The sequence below is a fragment of the Palaemon carinicauda genome, chromosome 25 (genome assembly GCF_036898095.1).
Source record: "Palaemon carinicauda isolate YSFRI2023 chromosome 25, ASM3689809v2, whole genome shotgun sequence".
Taxonomy (NCBI): Eukaryota; Metazoa; Arthropoda; class Malacostraca; order Decapoda; family Palaemonidae; genus Palaemon; species Palaemon carinicauda.
In genome coordinates, this window is record NC_090749.1 from 86940387 (window position 1) to 86960386 (window position 20000).

General features: G+C 42.8%; 1 protein-coding gene across 5 annotated transcripts in view; it reads left to right on the plus strand.

Moving 5' to 3' along the window:
- The window catches only part of LOC137618687 (zinc finger protein 182-like), a 353526-nt gene that overhangs the window by 92188 nt on the left and 241338 nt on the right, over positions 1–20000 (plus strand). Inside the window, exon 1 of one of the 5 annotated variants that reach the window (XM_068348848.1) lies at positions 8202–8434. The exons of 3 other annotated variants lie outside the window; for them this stretch is intronic. The gene's annotated coding sequence lies outside the window, so the exon portion shown is untranslated. Of the gene's footprint in view, positions 1–8201; positions 8435–20000 lie in introns of those variants that run through there. One more of the 5 variants, XM_068348845.1, reaches the window with a different exon arrangement.

Sequence of the window (20000 nt, forward strand, 5' to 3'; positions counted from 1 at the left end):
AGCCCTCGCAGATGTCACAGACGAAAAGAACGAGACACAGATGCACTTCATTGCCTGTCTTGATAAAGCCGTGAGGGACGGGGCGGTCGAACTCACAGCCCTTTTCACGGCAGGTATTGTTAAGAAGAGAGCCATGCTATGTTCTTTCCTGTCGTCAGGATTGACTCTCACTCAGAGAGCAGAACTCTTGTATGCTTCTTTAAACAATCACCTCTTCCCTTTAGATGTAGTGAAGGACTTGTCGGCAGCTCTTGCGCAACAAGCGACGCAAGATCTAATTACTAGGACTGCGAAGAAAGTTCTTCGGCAAACTTTTTAGTCAGGAAGGAGAAGGAAGCTCCTCCCATGCGCCAGCCCTTTCGTGGGAGGGCCCTTTTGAGAGGAAGTCAGAGAATGGCTGCTGGAGGACAACCTCGTAAATACACAAAGCAGAAACCAAAAACAAAAAAGTGAGCTCTACAACCTCCAGACACACGTTGGAGCCAGGTTATCCCACTACTGGCAATAGTGGAGTCAAAGGGGCGCGTACGACTGGACAGTCGATGTATTCCTAAGAAGGCCTCCTCTTTCGCCAGAGCCGTTAGAGTTGACAGCTACATACTCGGGGAGCAAGGCAGTAGCTCTTCAAGAGCAAGTAAACCAGATGCTGTCAAAAGCAGCGATAGAAGTGGTAGAGGACCCCTCGTCAGAGGGTTTCTACAACAGACTTTTTTCGGGTTCCCAAGAACTCGAGTGGTTGGAGACCCGTTCTGGATGTATGTCCACTGAACAAATATGTAAGCAAAGTCAAGTTTGCTATGGTGACATCTGCGTCAGTCCTAGAAGGCACCAGACAAGGAGATTGGATGGTGTCGATAGATCTGCAGGACGCGTACTTTCACGTCCCAATTCTCCCGAACTACAGAAAATTTCTGAGATTTGTACACCACGCAACTACTTCTCAGTTCAACACACTTTGTTTTGGACTAAGCACGGCTCCTTACGTTTTCACTCGAGTGGTGTCAAACGTGGCTCGCTGGTTACATCTGAAAGGGGTACGAATATCATTGTACCTGGACGACTGGCTAATCAGAGCCAGGTCGCAAGAAAAGTGTCTGGAGGATCTACGAGTAACAATGGCCGTGACGCAACAGCTCGGTCTGATTGTAAATCTGGCCAAATCACAACTGACACCTTCACAAGACATCATCTACCTGGGGATGAGGATTCAGTCCGTGGTTTTTCGGGCTTTTCCAGCCCCGAAACGCATTCTAGAATGCTTAAGAAAGATGAAGCGCTTCCTAGGGAGAAGGACCTGCTCGGTGAGGGAATGGATAAGTCTGCTGGGAACCCTCTCCTCGATCGAGCAATCCGTATCCCTGGGAAGACTTCATCTACGTCCACTGCAATTCCATCTGTCAAGATATTGGACAAGTGACCAAGACCTAGAGACGTGGATTCCGATCCCTCTGGGAATCAGGAATCAGTTGAGTTGTTGGGACGACCCCAACAAGCTCCTAGAAGGCCTTGAACTTCAACAGAAGAATCCCGACCTAGTGTTGTATTCAGACGCATTGGACTAGGTTTTCTCACCAAGAGTGAGAATTCTTCACAACCATGGCCCAGATCCTTTACCATTCCAGGGTTATCTCATTTTGTAGGACGGGAAAAGGAGAGAGGCCTTTGTCCAGTGAGAGCCCTAAAATTTTATCTGCAGAGGACCAAAAACCTGCGAGGACAGGCAGATAACCTCTGGTGCTTGGTGAAGAAGCCTTCATTACCCTTGTCATAGAATGCACTGGCATTCTTTATAAAGGATTTAATAAGGGAAGCTCACCAGAACTGTGACGAGAAAAGCTTTCCAATCCCTAAAGCCAAACCACATGAAGTAAGAGCTGTGGCGACTTCGATGGCTTACAGACACAACAAGTCTATGAAATCAATTTTGGAAGCGACATTCTGGCGAAGCAAGTCAGTCTTCGCAAATTGTTACCTTAAAGAGGTACAGACCCAATATGAGGATTGTTGTTCCTTGGGTCCGTATGTTGCCTCCGGCGTCGTAGTTGGAGAGGGAACTACTGCCTCTAACCTATAACCTTTTATTATATACCCTTGCTTTTTCTTGAACTTGATATCACAGGTTGTCTGTGAAGGTTGTTGCAACCTTCCACAGTCTGGGATGCAAGTCCCAGTTAGGTTTTATGGAGTGTGTTTTTAGTGTGTTTTAGGGTCAGGTGGTCAGATCATTGTCCATGGCTATGCCAGGATAGCAAGGATGGTGGTCTAGTCATGTTAAGGTCAAGGACCATGTGGCAGCCCCACAGAGACTTTTACAGCCCCCTGTGTGGATCGCTTTGTCTCTCAAGAAATGCAGGCAAATGAGGCAGGATAACTATGAAGCCAGCCTCCTTATCAGGTAGGAACCAGATTATTGGTGCAGCTAATTTGTAGCGATTAATAATTATACGAATTCCCGACGGTGTTGCGGTTTTCTAACCCATCACCAATGGTGTCAATCAGCTATATATATGTAACTACCAGGGAAGTTACATATTTAAAAATGGTATTTTCATTCTGAAATAAATTTTTAAATATACTTACCTGGTAGTTATATATATAAAAGTCTCCTCCCTCCTCCCCTCTGAAAACAGGGGCATGGAATTTCTGAGGACAAATGGGAATGGTTCCAGATACCTGGATAGAGGGAGAACAGGTATGATCACCTGGCCTCCTATTGGCAATTGCCGCGAATTTTGAATTTCTGCCTTGCGCGCGACGAATCGGCGGGATTAAGCTATATATATGTAACTACCAGGTAAGTATATTCAAAAATTTATTTTGAAATGAAAATACCATTTTTACTTCCTCTCCTAATGTTCATAATGTACGATTAACTTGAAATAAAGAAACACCTACCAAAAAAAAAAAAAAAAAAAGCAGGTGGTTCCTCTTTATTTAAAATACATTACCTAGCACATCCAAGAGAGGGACGGTAAACTGGAGAAAAGATGAGAAATTCTAAGGTTGTAGCTGGGTCCGCTTGCCCAGTATAAAATCAAGGGGTGGTGCCCAGTGCCCAGTTCATTCTTGACTTACCTTTTGCCCAAATCTCTGGGTATTTCACCTTATTGTTTTTGTTAAGTGAAAAGGAGGATTGTGGTCGGCATTTGGACACTAGGCAGTCTGCGTGTTATGTCTGTCCGTAGCCTGCAAACCACTACAGCTGCGGCATGGGGTGGATCTTTGGACAATCTCTGTGATCCATTCAGGGTAATGCATCCCTTTCACTCCATCTCTCCCTCTATTGACTCAGAATCCAGTTCCATTGAACTCCAATATGAAGGGATCTGTAAAGGAGCTGGCCCCCCTGGCCAAAATTCAGACTATGTTGGAGAAGGGTGCTCTGCAGGAGGTCGTCGACGTGTCCATAGGATTCTTCAGTCGACTCTTTCTTGTGAAAAAGGCGTCTGGTGGCTGGGGGCCTGTCATTGACCTTGTAGTGGTTTGCGGACTGTGGCCAGAGGTAGCACCCGAACTGCCTAGTATCCGAATGCCAACCACAACTCAACGTTCACTACACAACAAATATACAACGGTGGAATACCCAAAAATTTAGGTAACAGGTCAAGAGAACAGAGCACTGGCACCACCCCTTGATTTATACTGGGCAAGGGGACCCAACTAGAACCTGACTTCCCCCTTTGCTTCTCTTGCCTTTAGCTAGCTGATTATAAGTAAAAGTATAAGAACATTAGGTGAAAGGGAATATCATAATTGAAAACTAAAAAATAAAATCAGTGGCTTAGACGGCAGTCCATTGGTGTAAGGAAGTGGAATGAAATGCTGTATTCATAAAAACAAGCAAAAAAAATATTTATTTCTTAAGGAAAAAAATAACTGTTAGGAATATATTAAAATTGTTTTGTCAATTAAAATAATCAATTAAAGGCAAAATTATTATCCCTCTACACTCCAGCTCCACAAAAAAAAAAAAAAATTATTCACATGTGATAAGTGTTCCAATACACTACAAGTATAAACAAAGACACACCTAACCGTGTATCTATTTGGGCAAATACCAGTAGCTTGCCTCACGATCAAAGGGTTCATAAAACAAGGATTGCAATTCATTTGGCAAAACTAGATGATCCCGGCAACCTTGCATATAACTGTCTTCCCCCAGGTAGACTATCAACATACTCTGGTGGATCATGCAAATTTATTCCTGACTATGACAGAAACAAACTTCAAGCTTAACGGAGAACCCCGCAACATCATGGTTCATAATCTGCATGAACAATCCACTGGGTTTAAGAATTAAACACATTTAAAAGTTTGGCTATCTCTGCAAAAAACTGTTCTATGCCACTTTATGTTCACTTGGTTCTGGGGCAAATATTTAAGAAAACTGTCCATCACTAAGTTCCAATATGGAATCACATTCTGTGATTTGGTGATGTAGAGTAGCAATATCTTGAGCCTTGTCGATGTAATCTTGGATACTCAAGTTTTCCCACTGTCGAAGCTTTTTCTAAACTGACTGAGAATACCGACGAAGATCCGTGCCTGATGTGGAAACTTCTCTAATGACATCATCTTCTAGTTGAGCCTTGAAACTTGAGTTTATATCCTCACTTTCTCCCTTTTCACCCATTTTGAGCAATGCATCATTTATTTATATCAAAACGAGATAATCATGTTTTGCGATACATTGAATTCCAGGGACGGATGTACTCACTTTTCTATATACTGTACATACAGTACTCTGAAGAATAAACTTCCCTTACACTCCCTACTGAGTGTAGGGGACTGCTGTCAATACTTGGAAAGGAATAATAACAGATTAAGACATTTTTTTTGGGGGGGAGGGTCTTGAGCGCTACAAAACACTGTATATGAAAAATTTAATATATTTTTTTTATAACATACAAACATTAAAGTTTTCTTAGACATAAACCCCTATATATTGCAACCTCTCAGTTCTGAACACAGTTGCTCTACAAACTCCGTTCAGCATAAAGACAGTCAGACAAGTGGTAAGACCTCAAGACTTCTCGTGCACACTGGATCTCAAGGATGCATGTTTTCAGATCCCGGTCCATCCACTTTCATGGAAATATCTAGGGATCTTATATGACAACAGGTAATACCAGTTCAAGGTGCTGTGTTTTGGTCTTTCAACAGCACCTCAGGTCTTCATGAGAGTTTTCGCCCTAGTGTCAACCTGGGCCCACAGGATCGCCATCTGCCTCGTAAGATACCCGGACGACTGGCTGATACTAGCAGACTTGAAGGCAACTGTTCTCCAACACTTAGACAAACTCCTTGTCTTTTGTCAAGATCTGGAGATCGAGGTAAATCTTGAGAAGTCATCCCTGCTTTCCTTTTAAAGATTGGTTTACCTGGAAATGATCATTGGCACCAGCCTGCAGAAAGTCTTCCCATCAGACTACAGAATCCAGAAGCTGAGGAGACGCTTTACAGGTGGTTATGTCTCCTAGGTCCCCTGTCATACCTGGTCTATCTAGTTGTGAACAGCCGCCTCTGGATTCGATCTCTTCAGTGGAATCTAAAATCCAGGTGTGGTTAAGACGAGGACTCCCTTGATAGGCTGGGCCCCGTAGTACCCGAGCAGCTGAAGGACTTGAGGTTTTGGGTAGAAGACGAGAATCTCCGCCAAGGGGTCGACCTTCTCGTTCCTCCCCCAGAGTTGATGCTCTTTTCAGATGCGTCAAAAAGAGGTGGTATCTCACACACTACACCACATGGCCTCCAGGCTCGGGTTAGAGTCCAAAAGGTACCAGCATATAAATCTCATAGATATGAGGGCAACCTTTCTAGGCATACAGAAGTTCCATCATTTACTAGCGGGTCATTCTGTGGTGTTGATGACTGACAACACTACGGTCGTGGCTTAGGTAAACAAGCAAGGTAGGACCTTTAGGCAGCACCTTTGCCATCTAGCAGTGGAGATACCAAGATGGGCAGAAAACAACTCATTGTTTCTATCAGCCTGCTTCATTCCAGGCTAGAGGACTGTGCTTGCAGACAATCTAAGCAGAGTGACTCGAATGATGAGCTCCGAGTGGTCTTTGAATCATCTAGTAGCCAACAGTCCTAACTTTGTGAGGTTCTCCAACTGTCGATCTGTTTGCGACATACCTGAACAATAGGCTCCCTCTCTACTGCTCCCCGGTTCTGGTTCCATAGGCTTTCTGGAAAAATGCAGTCCAGCAACGCCGAGATAACATCGACATGTGAACATCATTCACAAAGCCGTAGTATGCCTGTGACTTCACGCCTGGAGATTATTCAGCATCTCCTCCCTCAGAGAGGCTTTTTGCAACAGGTTGTGAGAAGGATGTCTGGATACCTTTGAAGGTCTTCCGCTTCAGTCTACCAGGCCAAGTGAATTTTCTTCTGTGGTTGGTATCATGGAAAGTGGTATCTCTCCCCTTGATGCCACTATTCAGGCAATAGTGAGGTTCCTCGTTCACCTTTGGGAAGAAAAACTCCTCTCGGTCTCTGCCATGAAAGGCTACTTCTCAGTAAGGCTGAAAGTAGTTAATATTTCCTCTTCGTTGGAATTTTCTCTCCTCATACAGGATGCCTGAAAACTTTAAATCAATCAATCAATCAATCTCTCCTCATACAGAGTTTCGAGCTTATCTGCCCTTAGTCGGAAGTTATACAACCTCCGTGGAACGTGGTTCTTGTCCTTCGGTTCCTGAAGGGTGCCCCCTACAAACCATTACGCCAGGCATCAGATCCCCACCTGACTCTGAAGCCAGTTTTCCTGTTTGCATTGGCCTCGGCCAAGAGAGTTAGCGAATTTCACAGTCTTTCATACGACGTCTCCCACTCAAGGGGATGGGGGAGGTAATGTTTGGCTTCGTCCCCGAGTTTATCGGCTAGACTTATAATCTGGGAGTAGCAGAGCCAAGATTTAGGCCCTTCTGGATTGGGAGTCTTCATAACATATCCGATGATCAAGATTAACTGTTATTTTGTCCAATGAAGAGTTTGAGGTACTCTCTCAAGAGAACAGTAGCAGCTTGCCCCTAAAATGTCAGCACGGAGAAGATCAAGAGGAAGATCACCAAAAACACCATCTTTGCTTGGATTCGCAGGGTCACTGACCTGGCCCTGAATCTCGATCTTCCTCCAGAGATGAGATCACCCAGAGTTCATGACGTTTGGAGCATCAGCACGTCCCTAGCGTTCAAGAAGAACTACTCTGTGATGCAGGTCTTACAAGCGGGCATATGGAAGTGTCTTGAGACTTTCACCCCCCACTACCTGTAAGATGTGATCCTCATGAACATGGAGACGTTCTCCATTGGCCCTGTGGTAGCTGCACAACAAGTGGTTTAAATACCTCAGGCTCCTTGAAGAACAAGCAGCAGATGGTTAAGGGCAGAGGTTACCCGGGATTAGACTGGGATGAATGTTAAGAATGACTGGCTCTTTGTCTCTTTCATTTTCCTCCTCTTGGGGAACAGCACCTACGGTCCTCTGCAAGTTGGCCTCATCTGTCTGCAGGTAAAACTATTTCCTTGTGTAACCAAACATAGAAATAATGGTTGTTGCATCCCCATACCCCCTGGGGAGGTAGGATTGGGTGACGTTTATGGTTGATTCAAAGAGTCCTATGTTTCTGAGAAATCTTACCTAGTCTAGTCACACTGCAAGTTTGACACAATCACACAGATTGGTTAGGCAGCTAACCAGGTTTTGCACAGATTTTAGTGAGGTATCAGGGTTTCTCCCTGTTACATGCGGAGCATGTACGGAGAAAACCTCCGGGTCAAACACCAGCCAGTTGGTTTAGACTTCCACCCTCCTAAAGGATGATTCTTCCCTAATAAAGAGGAAACGGATTTGTATTTAGTGTTGGAACAAATAATAAATTTGAAAGTAATTTGTATTTTTCCTAACGATACAAACCTTAAGCTCTTAGGCCCATCATTACTTGTACCCTTGTAAGTTCTGCTTGCAATTAAAAGTGACGAGACAACACAGGTGTGTGTGAGCGGGGTAGCAGGCTACCCTTCCACCCCCACTAACTAGTGGTGAGGTAGTTACACCTAGCTAAAAGTCTTATGACTAGTCCTCCAGCTTCCCCGAAATTATATCCCTAATAACGAGCTCAAGGTTTGTATCATTGGGAAAAATACAATTACTTAGAAATTTGTCATATTTATTGTGTCCCCTTTCTTCAAACAAGGTGGAGTCAGGCAATATATAGACTATGAATGGGCTCACCTCTACTGTGTACTTATCTATTCACCTCCCATTGAAATCTTTTACTCCTTCCAGCACTGATTGGCCAGGCTGTCATCCTACAAGGAAAACGAGGTTTAAGGCTGCCTCTTGAGGAGCTCGTATGAAGCACGTGAGGTCATCCTGGGACAGTAGCCAGCCAGTTGGTTTGAGGTCTTCAACTCCCCTTAAGGTGAGTCTCCTACATAAAGAGCTAAAGGTTTGTATGCTGCACTGGAACAAATGACAATGATTTCGTAACTGGAATACAAACCAACGCTATTTATAGGGGATTTATAGGGGTATTACTTTCGGCGAAGCTGAAAGGACGCGCCATTAGAATTTAGCGACGGTTAACCAACCAGACTGCTAGTTACCGGAGGGATGGGGGTGGGGTTAGTAGCTTCCTCTCTCAACTACCCACCTGTGACTGTACTTTGCTTTGCTTCTTGCTCGGATGGAGAACGGTTGTTACTGCTCTTCCTCCTCATCAATTTGGACTGCCATTAATAATCACTTTTTAGTTTTTCCTTTTCAGTTTGTGTGTGTCTTCCCTGCCAGCAAAGCGTACCTGCCCTGGGCCCGAGGGCCGCTCCTGCGGAACATTTATGTCCACCAAGGATACTGATCCCCACCTTTTGTGTCCGGCCTGTAGGGGGCAACGGAGTGATATGGATAACAAGTTTAGTGAGTGTTGGTACTGGTCTGCCTCCCAGTGGGAAAGGTTTGGGGTATGGCGGAAGAAGAAGTCTAGAAGGGATTCTTCTCCTTTGAAGGTCTCCTCAAACAGAAGAAACCCAAAGCTTCTTCTTCCACCCCGCAACCTTCCTCCAAAGCTTCTTCTTGACTAGTTTCCTCCAGGAACCATCGAGGAGTAGCGCAGGCCCTTTAGCTCCTGGACAACCTCGGTCCTTGAGAGACGATGACGCTAGCGAAGCAGCTCTGCCTCGCCCCCTGGGGAGTCCTTGTCTCTCGATCCTTTTTTGCAGATTTGGCGGTTCCTGGGACTGCTCGGTCCGCCTTCCTAGATGTTGCTGCACCTTCTCCAGCGGGGTGCAGCGCTTGTCTGCTTCGGAGGTGGATCCTTTAGCCCTTGTGGACCTTCGGGTGTATGAGGAATCGTCCGCTGCTTTCCTAGCCGACTCTGTTCCTGTCTCTTCCTTTGCTCCTTCCGCCAAGGCCGAAGACTGCTCTAACCTTCTCGCCAAATTTTCTTCGGGGATGGAGCAAATTCCAAGGAATGTCTCTCCTGCAGGTGATCACCTCTCTCGTTTGTAAGAGACCACCCATAAAGACTCTTCTTTGGAGGCCTGCTGACAATCAGCATGCTGATCAACCTGCTCCTGCAGAGGCTCGTCCTCTGGGTAGTCGCCTTCACTGAGATCGCCTACCCCTTTGCCCCAGACTAACTCCTTCATCTTGCGGCACTAAATAGACCATCTCACCTTGTATCCTACTTGTCAACGAACTTCAGTTCGTGACTCACCTTCTGACTGGACAGCTGCTCATCGTTTGTCATCAAGGATCCTTTCATGATCCTCTCCTGTGGTTGCTCGCCCTTCCACCGATCGGCAGCGTGCCAATCTCCTGTTCGCCAATCTCCTGTTCGCCAATCTCCAGTTCACCAATCTCCAGCTTGCCGATCTCCAGCTTGCCGATCTCCAGCTAACCAATCTCCAACTTGCTAATCGCCGAATCGCTGATTGTCGACTCGTTGATTTGCGAGTCAGAAGCCTGTTCCTCTTCAGCTCCTCATCAGCCTTTGGCTGCACACCTGTCTCTTTCCTGTTGTTCTCCAACAACTCGTCGCTCTCCAAAAGAGGAAAGCAAACATCACCAGATGTGCATTCCTCATCATTCACCGTCTCCTTGTTCTCCTCTCCGCAAACGCAGAACATCGTGCTCACCGGGGAGAGCGGGAAAGAACAAGCAGCAGGAATTTGAGATTCCGAAGAGACCACCTACATGGCCGATTCCTGTTCCTCGAAAGGAGTCGACAATGCTGCATCCTCCCTCGAAGTCCTCCTTTACGGGAGATAAGGGTCCCTCTTGGGATCCCTCTTTGTCGTTCCCTTTAGGGGAACTTTCTGACATTGCGACAATCAGTCATCAGCCGTGGTTTATTAAATTATAATTTATTCATAGTTTGTTGTTCTCCTTATATCAGTACATCATGATTTTGAGTTTTTTATTCATAGTTTGATGTTATCTCTATGTTCCAAAATATTGATTTTGAAGCCTTGGTTAGGGCGGTTACCCAAGCCGTTACGATTGGTATCCCACATGCTCGTCCTTCGGGAACTCCCAGGATTCCCGTGGAATAGTCTTTCTCTAAATTTTCAGACCCAAGGTGAAGATCCATGGTCCCTCCCCATCAAGAAACTTCAGTTTCTTCTTCTAGCCTTAAGCGGGAAAGAGGAGTCCCTAATGAGGTAGCATCATGTAGGGTCAAGCTGACCCCCGTCAGGTCGTCCAAGGGAGGTCATGTGTTGCCATGCCCCACTTCTCCTCACCCTCCTGCTCCTCACTCATTGATTCAGTCAGAGTTCTCTCTCAGGGGAGAGTCCTGATCTGACTCTTTCTGGTCTTTGCTCATTGAGGAAGTCCCGCAAGATCGCAGAGTAGTCTCGAAACCCGTGGAAGAGTCCATCCTTCCCCCTAAGGGTGACCAACAGAAGGTCGTTCCATCCAAACCTTCTGTGCTAGAGACTTTCTTCCCTCTGAGGAAAGAATCTAAGGATTCAAAAACTCTGCCAAAGTCCTCATTGGGGATTACAAGACCTGCAGAGGGGGTCAAGCAGTCTACATCCGGCCACTTCAATAACGACCACGACCCACCCCAAGATAATGTCACGTGGGTGCAAGACAACAATTCGGCTGCCAGTCTTTCTCCAGAAGCTGAACAGAAAGAGTCAGATCATGGCATCTGGCAGGTTATAGCTTGCATGAGGTCCCTCAATGGGCTGGCAGACCCATTGTGGCTCCTCAGGAGGGCAAGGACACGGTTCTCGACCTGCGTCTTTGGCACTCGGAAGCCTCCAAGTCCAGCGCAGCTTTGCCCTGTTCTCAGGGACTGAAGAGTGCCCGGTGGAAGGTGTCTGCCAAGCTCTGCGACTCCTTTAGTTCTCTTCGATCAGGCTCATCCTCAAAACTCCTGCGACACCTGAGTGTCCAGCAGAGGAAGTTTTATGAGGTCCTTGACGAGCGTCTCCTGGCTTTTCCTCTTCACCATTCCTTAGAGGAAATTACCTAGAGAGACTCTCTGGTCTTCAAGTTTCCTTCTCAGCTTTGGAGATTCTAAACAAAGAGAAACTGGTGAAGTATGCAATGCAGGCTACTTCGTGGCTGGATCTATGGTTGGGATCAGTGAGAAACCGGGTGCAGACCGAGGTTTTTTCCAAAAAAGGCTCTAGGAAGGTGATGGAGACTTTCCTCCTGTCGGGTACTCGGACTATTGAGTTCATTGCCCACCAAGTAGTGAACTTGTGGGTGAACACCATCTTAAGGGGGCTTTTGTCTAATGCATTTTTCAAGGACAGGACTTTGACATTCATACCTCTTAATAAGATGACTTAGTGCATCTCAAAACTGCCTAGGATTTTTGCCTCTGACCTTCGGTTTTGCGACAACTGGGCGATTTATCCTGAAAATGAGTGTTTTTCAAATGCTATCTCCTCCCTTGATAATTGATATTAAGACCTGGGATTTCTACCATATACAGACCTGATGTAGACCTCCAATTAAATCAAGGGTTTTTATTAAGTAGTTTTTTTTTGCTAGATATGAATTTTTTCAATATGGTAAAAAAAATAAATCCTAAAAATCAGGGGAAATTATTAAGAAAAAAATATGAAAACAAATTGGAAAAGGGGGCTTCATTTTTTTATAATGTCTTTTTAAGTTATATACTAAATATCAATGCTATATCTTTAAAACTAAGGGAAAAGATAGAATTTGAAGATGAATAAGTATAGTTTTGAGATACGGGGTTCGGTTTTTTTTTTTTGTATTTTTACAAGGACAATATTGTATTAATAATCATGATTATTATGAAAGTTGTGTTCCTTTTTGGATATTAATAAACCAAAACAAAGTTATTTATTATAATTTAACCATATCTTTAGGCGAGATGGTCTCTCCATCATCTCTCTCCCTCACTAACTGCGCTTATTTCACCGATATTACCCACTTCTGAACTTTTATTAGAGTGGATTTTCTTCTTCCTTATGTTAATGAGGTGTTGAAATTTTCTTTCCCTCTTAGACATGATGAAATATGAGTGAATGTCTGAGGTCAAACTCAAACGTATACTCCATGAGGTTTGTGCTAGGAGTGAGAGGGCTGAAGGGTGTAAGTACTTGTAATACATCGTCTTGTGACTCAATTTTTTTTTTTTTTTTATATTAAAATGTAATAATTATGAAAATTTACGATAACAGAAGAAATACTGCATTCTCTTTTAGGGTACAATGTTTTAGGTTTATTGAATTACTTTTACTGATTACCCTCTAACTATGAAAGTAAGATGAATTTTAACAAAATATTTTGTATATGCATTCCTCATTGCCTTATGAAGCTCTGTAAATCTTTTTAGGATTTTGTGTTTTTTTTCCTATACCACCATATATTGGCATTCCAGCCGGCCCCTTAAGACGTAGAGATGCGATAGTTGATAGATTCCATCTCCGAGATAGCGAAACTCCATAATTCCTTGACATCCTGCCCCTACAGACTACCTTCTCTCCCGCAGACTAAACAACAGAAACCAACAATGAACAGGACTGCGGCAACAGACAACAAGATGTCTAAAAAGCCCTTTCCTGCCAAGTCAAGAAAGATTCCAAGTCGTCCTCTGGAGGGAAGTATCCCAGAGGAATCTTACATGGCTGCAAATGCTTGGTGATTCCCCTGCTTATCCACCAATTGGGGAATGCCTGCATCGCTACTGGAAGAGCTGGATGCAGCTTGAGGCCGAATCCTGGACAGTGCATGATTCATTATGGGTATCGCGTCCTGTTCACTCAATCTCTCCCTCCACTGATCAAGACTCCAGTGTCAACTAGCTCCTATGTGAAGCTATCCGCAAAGGAGTTGGCTCTTTGGGCCAAAGTCCAAACCATGTTGAAGAAGAGGGATCTCCAAAAGGAGGCTAGAGACCAGACTTTGACCTTTCAGCTCTAAACAAGTTTATCAAACAAACCTCGTTTGGCATGGAGACAGTTCAGTGGTTTGCGGTCTGTGGCCAGATATAGCACGCAGACTGCCTAGTGTCTGAATGCCAAGCACACTCCAAGATTCACTAAACAAAAAGATAAAATAATGGAATACCCATAAATCTGGGCAAAAGGTAAACAATCAAGAGAACTGGACACTGGGTACCACCCCTCGATTTTTTATACTAGGCAAGGGGACCCAGCAAGAATCTCAAAGTTCCCTATTATCTTTTCTTGGGTTCCCCATCTCTCTTTGCAGTGCTATGCATGGAGTTTGAATAAGAAGAGAAATATACTTTATAGGTAGCAGGTTTCCTCATTATATTTCAAGTTATTTGAACATTACAAATATTAGGAGAGAAAAGAAATGTTACAAAGAAAAACAAACTTCAGGCTGGAAAGGGGAATATCTTAGGTGAGGAAGTGCATTGAAATAGGATTAACAAAAAAAAAAAAAAAAAAAAAAAAAAATTCAAATAATTGACATCGAAAAACAAATTTCATATTTGTGAAAATCCAGGTCTACAAAACCAGGAGAGATAAATCTCGTTATACAGAACTTCTTTTGAATCAATCCTCTAAATATTTTAACTACATATACAAGTATAAATAAAGACCAATATAAGTTTAAATATTTGGGCTAAATTCAAATGTAATTTGACAGGTCACTTAAGTTAGGATCAAAGGGATTGTAAAACAATATTACCTATCTCTACATTCTCATTTTAACATCAGAAAGAGGCCCCTCCTCTAGATTGCATAGTTACACGGAAAAAAAATGTATTCATTACAAGTCAAACAACGGGCAAGACCACAGGACTTCATATGGACCCTAGATCTAAAGGACGCCTAATTCCATATCCCAATCAATCCATCTTCAAGGAAGTATCTCAAAATCACACTGGACAACAAGGAATACCAATTCAAGGTACTGTGCTTCAGTCTTTCCACAGAACCTCATATTTCCACGAGTATGTTCACCCTGGTGTCATCTTGGGCTTGTACGATATCCGGACGACTGGCTGATTCTAGCAGACTCTGTAGCGAACTTTTTCTAGCACAGGTACAAACTTCTGGGGCTTTTCCAAGATCTGGAAATCGTGGTAAACCTCAAGAAGTCATCTCTGCTTCCTTCTCAATGACTGATATACTTAGGAATGATAATAGACACCAATCTTCAGACAAAAACTCCCACCCCAAAGGTGGTTATGTCTCCTCTGGCACCTATCATCCCTGGACCGTCTAGTTCCCAACGCCCACCTGAGGATACGATCTCTACAATGGCAGCTAAAGTCCAACTGAAATGAGTCCTTTGATTCCTTGGACATTCTGATCTCATGGGACCAGAAGAATGGACGGACTTCGAGTGGTGGGTGGCAGATGAGAATCTGCTAAAGGATGTCGAACTTCTCGTCCCTCCCCAGGACTTGATGCTCTTCTCAGATACATCAAAAGAAGGGTGGGGGCCTACATGCTGCACCACTCGACCTCAGGCCTATGGTCAGAGCTCAAAAAGCACCAGCACATAAATCTCTTAGAGATGAAGGCTGCCTTCCTGGCCCTTCAACAGTTCCAGCAGTTCCTGGCGGGCCATTCAGCGCTGGTAATGAGTGACAAGACCACAGTAGTGGCTTACATCAACAAGCTAAGTGGTTCTTTTTCGCAGCCCCTATTCCATCTGACAGTGGAAATACTGAGATGGGCAGAAATCAACTCACTGACCCTATTAGCTCCTTTCATTCTCAGCAAAAGGAATGTGTGTACGCGGACAACCTGGGCAGAGAGACTCAGGTGGTGGGCTCTGAGTGGTCTTTGAATCATCTAGTAGCCAACAAAGGCCTGACTTTGTGGGGCTCCCTAACGGTGGATCTGTTCACAACTGCTCTGAACTTGAGGCTCCCGTTGTACTGCTTCCCCAGTCCCGGACCCAAGGCTCTCTGGAACAAGATCAACATTTACTCCTTTCCCCATTGTATCTGATGAGAAGAGTACTCAACAAGACCGGAACATCGGTCAATCTGTTAATGACCCAAATAGCTCTGCTATGGCATCACGCAGAATGGTTGCCAGAACTTCTGCAAGTCCCAATGGAGCTTGTGACAGAGCTCCCTCTGTGAAAGGATCTACTCAGACAACCGATGCCAACATATTCCACAAACCGTAATTTCTTGACGACTTCATGCTAGGAGACTATCCAGCACCTCCTCACTCAGAGAGGATTTTTGCAACAAGTTGTGAAAAGGATGGCTGGACACCTGAGAATATCTTCAATTTCAGTCTACCAGGTAAAGTAGACTGTCTTCTGTGATTGGTGTTATGAATGGGTATCTCTCTCCTTGATGCCACTATCCCAGCAATAGCAGAGTTTCTTGTGTATTTGCGGGAAAAAATGCTCCTCTCAGTTTCGGAAGTAAAAGGCTATCACTCAGACTTGAGTCTCACCTTTAAGCTGAAAGTAGATATTTCTTCTTCATTAGAACTTTCGCTCCTCATATGAAATTATGAACTTACCTGTCTCCAGTCGGAAGTGAGACCTCCTCTATGTGTAATATATTAGATATTACTTGTTTAAAACACATGACCTACAGGTCATTGTGGAAGTAAGAGAAGTGTGAGAAATGTCATAGTCATATTCTAAGCAGGATGCGATTGCCAAACCTCAGCAATGTAACATTTTTCATGAAAAGTAAACACAACCAAGCCCCGTGAGAAAGAAGTTGTCTGTGAGAACGGAACAAGTACCTTCCGGTATAAATGTTGTGTTTACTATAAATCCATAAATGCTGAGATACCTGTGTAAACTTTAGTATGAAATTGGATATTTGTATCAGTTCACTTTACGATGTCATACGGAATGGTCATCCGACCAAACCAGCTATACTCCTGTGATGGAGATGTTAACACTTTTCTTAAAGAATATACTATTTTAAAGTTAACTTACTTAGACTTTACTTGAAGATGTAACATACCAACTCTATTATATAACACATTTAAGATGACATTTGAAGAGAACCCAAATGTGTGTTAACAACAGTAGCACACCAATAAATGGTGGCAGCGGTAAAACTCTAAGAACCAGAGAAAGATCTTCAAGAACCAGCGAATAAAACTCTAAGAATCAAAGAAAGATCTTCAAGAAATCAACAGCAATGAATCTACAATTTTGACTAAGTATCATAGTCCACCGAAGAAATGAAACATTTAATACCAACAAATGAATGTTATACAAACCGAGGAACTAGATCTTCAATCAACATCCTAAGAAAACCAAGGACTGACATTCAACGTTTACAAAACTTTGAAGAAACATATCCAGGAAGCACTACATTCAACGGAAATCGGACCGAAAACATTCACCCAAACATCCATAGGAAGGAACAACCCAGTGGGAGAGAGAGAGAGGAAATGATGACATCACACTTCGCCATATAAACCGATGCTAAGTACAATTTCTTATTCATTTCAGTTTTGAGCAGTGAGGTGTAGTTACCACAAGTCGATAGTCCATTATTACTGGGGTGAGTTGTTTGCTAATCTTCAATTTCCTTTCATTAAAGGAAACTGTGTTCAACTTCAAATTCTCGTCTAGAATTTTTTTTTTCTCTGTGCTAATTCCGTTTTCTTTCAGAAGTTCTAGGGAAATATCTTTGTATTAGTATCATTGTTTTGGGGAATTTTGTTATAATCTTTATCATTTAGTGCTTATGCGTTTACGCAGTGGACGTCTGTATTCATATAGATATTTTGATAGGATTGCAAGGGGTCGTAGAGATAGGAAAAGAAATACCGTAAACATGACACCCCCTGTGAGCCCAGCCCCTGGACCGAGTAACCCAGCAGCAAGACATGGTAACCCCCTTTCTATTGTGACACTAGTAAATGCTCGCTCTGCAATCCTTCCTTTTCAGGGTTGTGTTAATGGGTTCTTGCCTCAGAATGTGGAGTCATGGATTTCATCCGTTGATGCCCATTTAAATGCCAAACAAATCATAGACCAGTTTGTACAATTACAAGAAGCTAAAAGTTTTATAGACTTTTCTAAAGGAGATGCGAGTGCGTATTTAAGGGGTGTTTCATTTCAAGAAGCAGTTACCTGGGATGATTTCAAAGTTAGGCTACGTGCAGTCTATGGGGGTGAAGAAGACTTGGATGTAGTTTTAACATTAAGAAATACACTTAATGAAGCCACTATGACTCGGCTTAATGTTATTGAGAGAGCAGCTCTCATAGCCGATAGGCTTAACGAATATCAAGATATTTTAGGTAATTCCACTTGGGTTACTAGAGATAACATCTCCGTGAAAGATTTCTTACGATTAATGTATTTAACTTGCATGACACTTATGTTGCCTGAAGCTTTAGTGCGGTGTTTTGATAAAAAGTTAACGCCAGCAAGTACGGAATTGGATGTATATAAACAGATAAAGAAACACATGTCTAAGTGTCCTGATCTTGATCCCGTGTTAACCCAAATTTTCGCAAAAAATGAAACAAAGCCACAACAAGTAAATGTAGTTAATAATATTCAAGTTGCGGGAATGACGTTTTATAATTGCAAACGTCAAGGTCACTTGATTGCGGACTGCAGAACGAGATTCTGTTCGATACATAATAGTTCGGCTCATTCATATAGTCAGTGCTACTCGCGTAAGACACAACAGAATCCTAGAAATACACAGTCAATTTCACAGTCAGTTCCATATGGAAATAAAAAGAAAAATCCTCATTTCAATAAGAAGAAACAGCCAAACGTCAATGTAGTTCAGAATCCGAAACAAACAAACAGTTCTTCGAATAACGCTGAGCCTGGGTCGTCAAACATGACCTCGCAAGGTCAGACTTATTTTCAGAATGTGCAGTGCAAAGCAAATACCACATACTTAACTCCAGTGGGGAAGAGAGTGATGTTGGGTCAAGGTCATTCATGTCAACATCAGTAGTATTGAATAATCAATTTAATGTTTTATCAGATCATTGTGAGGCAATAGATTTTCCTATGAAACACATGGCCGAATTAAGTAAATCAGTGCATGCTCCCGTAGATTTGCAACGAATTCATACAATAATAAGCCAAAATGAGTTACGACCAACATTATATGCTGTAAATTCAGAACACAGATCATTTACATTATTTTTTTACTCTGGTAGTCCACGTGATATCATGGATTTGAGGACACATCATTTGTTGTTTTCGAACTTTCCAATAGAAAAATCTGGAGTAAGACTCTCGGGTATAGGAAATAATGAATTAAATGTAACAGGCGTAACTCATGTTCAGTTCAAGGTCGGTAAGCGCACATTTGCCGATACCTTTGTTGTTGTACAAAACATTGATATGTATCCAGCTGTAATTATAGGATACCCATCTATGGGCAATCAAAACATTATCTTAGCCCCTGCCAAGCACGGCGTGTATATCAAAGGAAAATTCTGTCTTCTAATACCTTAAAATCAGTTTTGGATAAAAAGGAGACGACAAATAAAACAGTGACGTACGTTGAAGAACCAATAACTTGTCTCACCAATAAAGAAATAATATACGCGACCCAACAGAATTCTCGTTCACCGGTAATATCATCTTGCACGCAATCTATCGAGCCAAATGTACCTTTGAATTTAATAGTGCAAGTAAAGAAAACATTACCGGGATCTGAAATATTAATCCTTTCCGACACTTTGAAAACTAACGGATTGTCTTTCACACAAGCTATTTATACAGTAGGCTCACATCAACAACGTAATATTGAATTCTGTAATCATTTAAATACCACTTTAGTAATTCACAAAAATCAACATATCTTGGATGTAGAAGTTTATAAACATCGTATTCTTACCATTGCTGAAATTAATCACGCTCAATCAGTTGCGGATGAATCCCTTTTGCAATCTATTAAACATAAAATCAATAAAGACATTCAAGACGAAGAAATTCAGCAGAAAATTTTTGGACTTTTAACTGAATATCATGATGTTTTTTCCACTAAGGATGGATCCTTAGGAAAAACAGATGTGATCGAGCATCAAATAAGGTTAAAGGGCAAGCAGAAAATTATCTATGTACCCTCGTACAGACTCCCTATGAAATTCCAGAATGAAATAAATGATGAACTTGGTAAAATGCTAGAAGAAGGAGTCATTAGGAAATCGAACAGCCCTTATAATTTTCCATTAATAGTTGTACTGAAAAAAGATCGAACATGGCGTATCTACGTAGACTTCCGTCGCCGAAATGAGGAGACGATCCCTGATTGATTCCCAGTGCCACGTACTGACGATATTTTATCTTTGTTAGGTCAGAATAAATATTTTACCAGTTTGGACTTAAAGGTTTTCACCAGATATCATTAGAAGAAAATAGTATCCCATACACAGCCTTCAGCACAGCCAGGGGACATTATGAATTTTTACGGATGCCTTTTGGTTTACGTTGTGCTCCCATAACATTTACAAGAATGATTAACATAATGTTTGGAGACTTGCTAGGGAATATATTGCATGCCTATATGGACGACCTTGTAATCTTTTCCAACACCTTAGAAGAACATC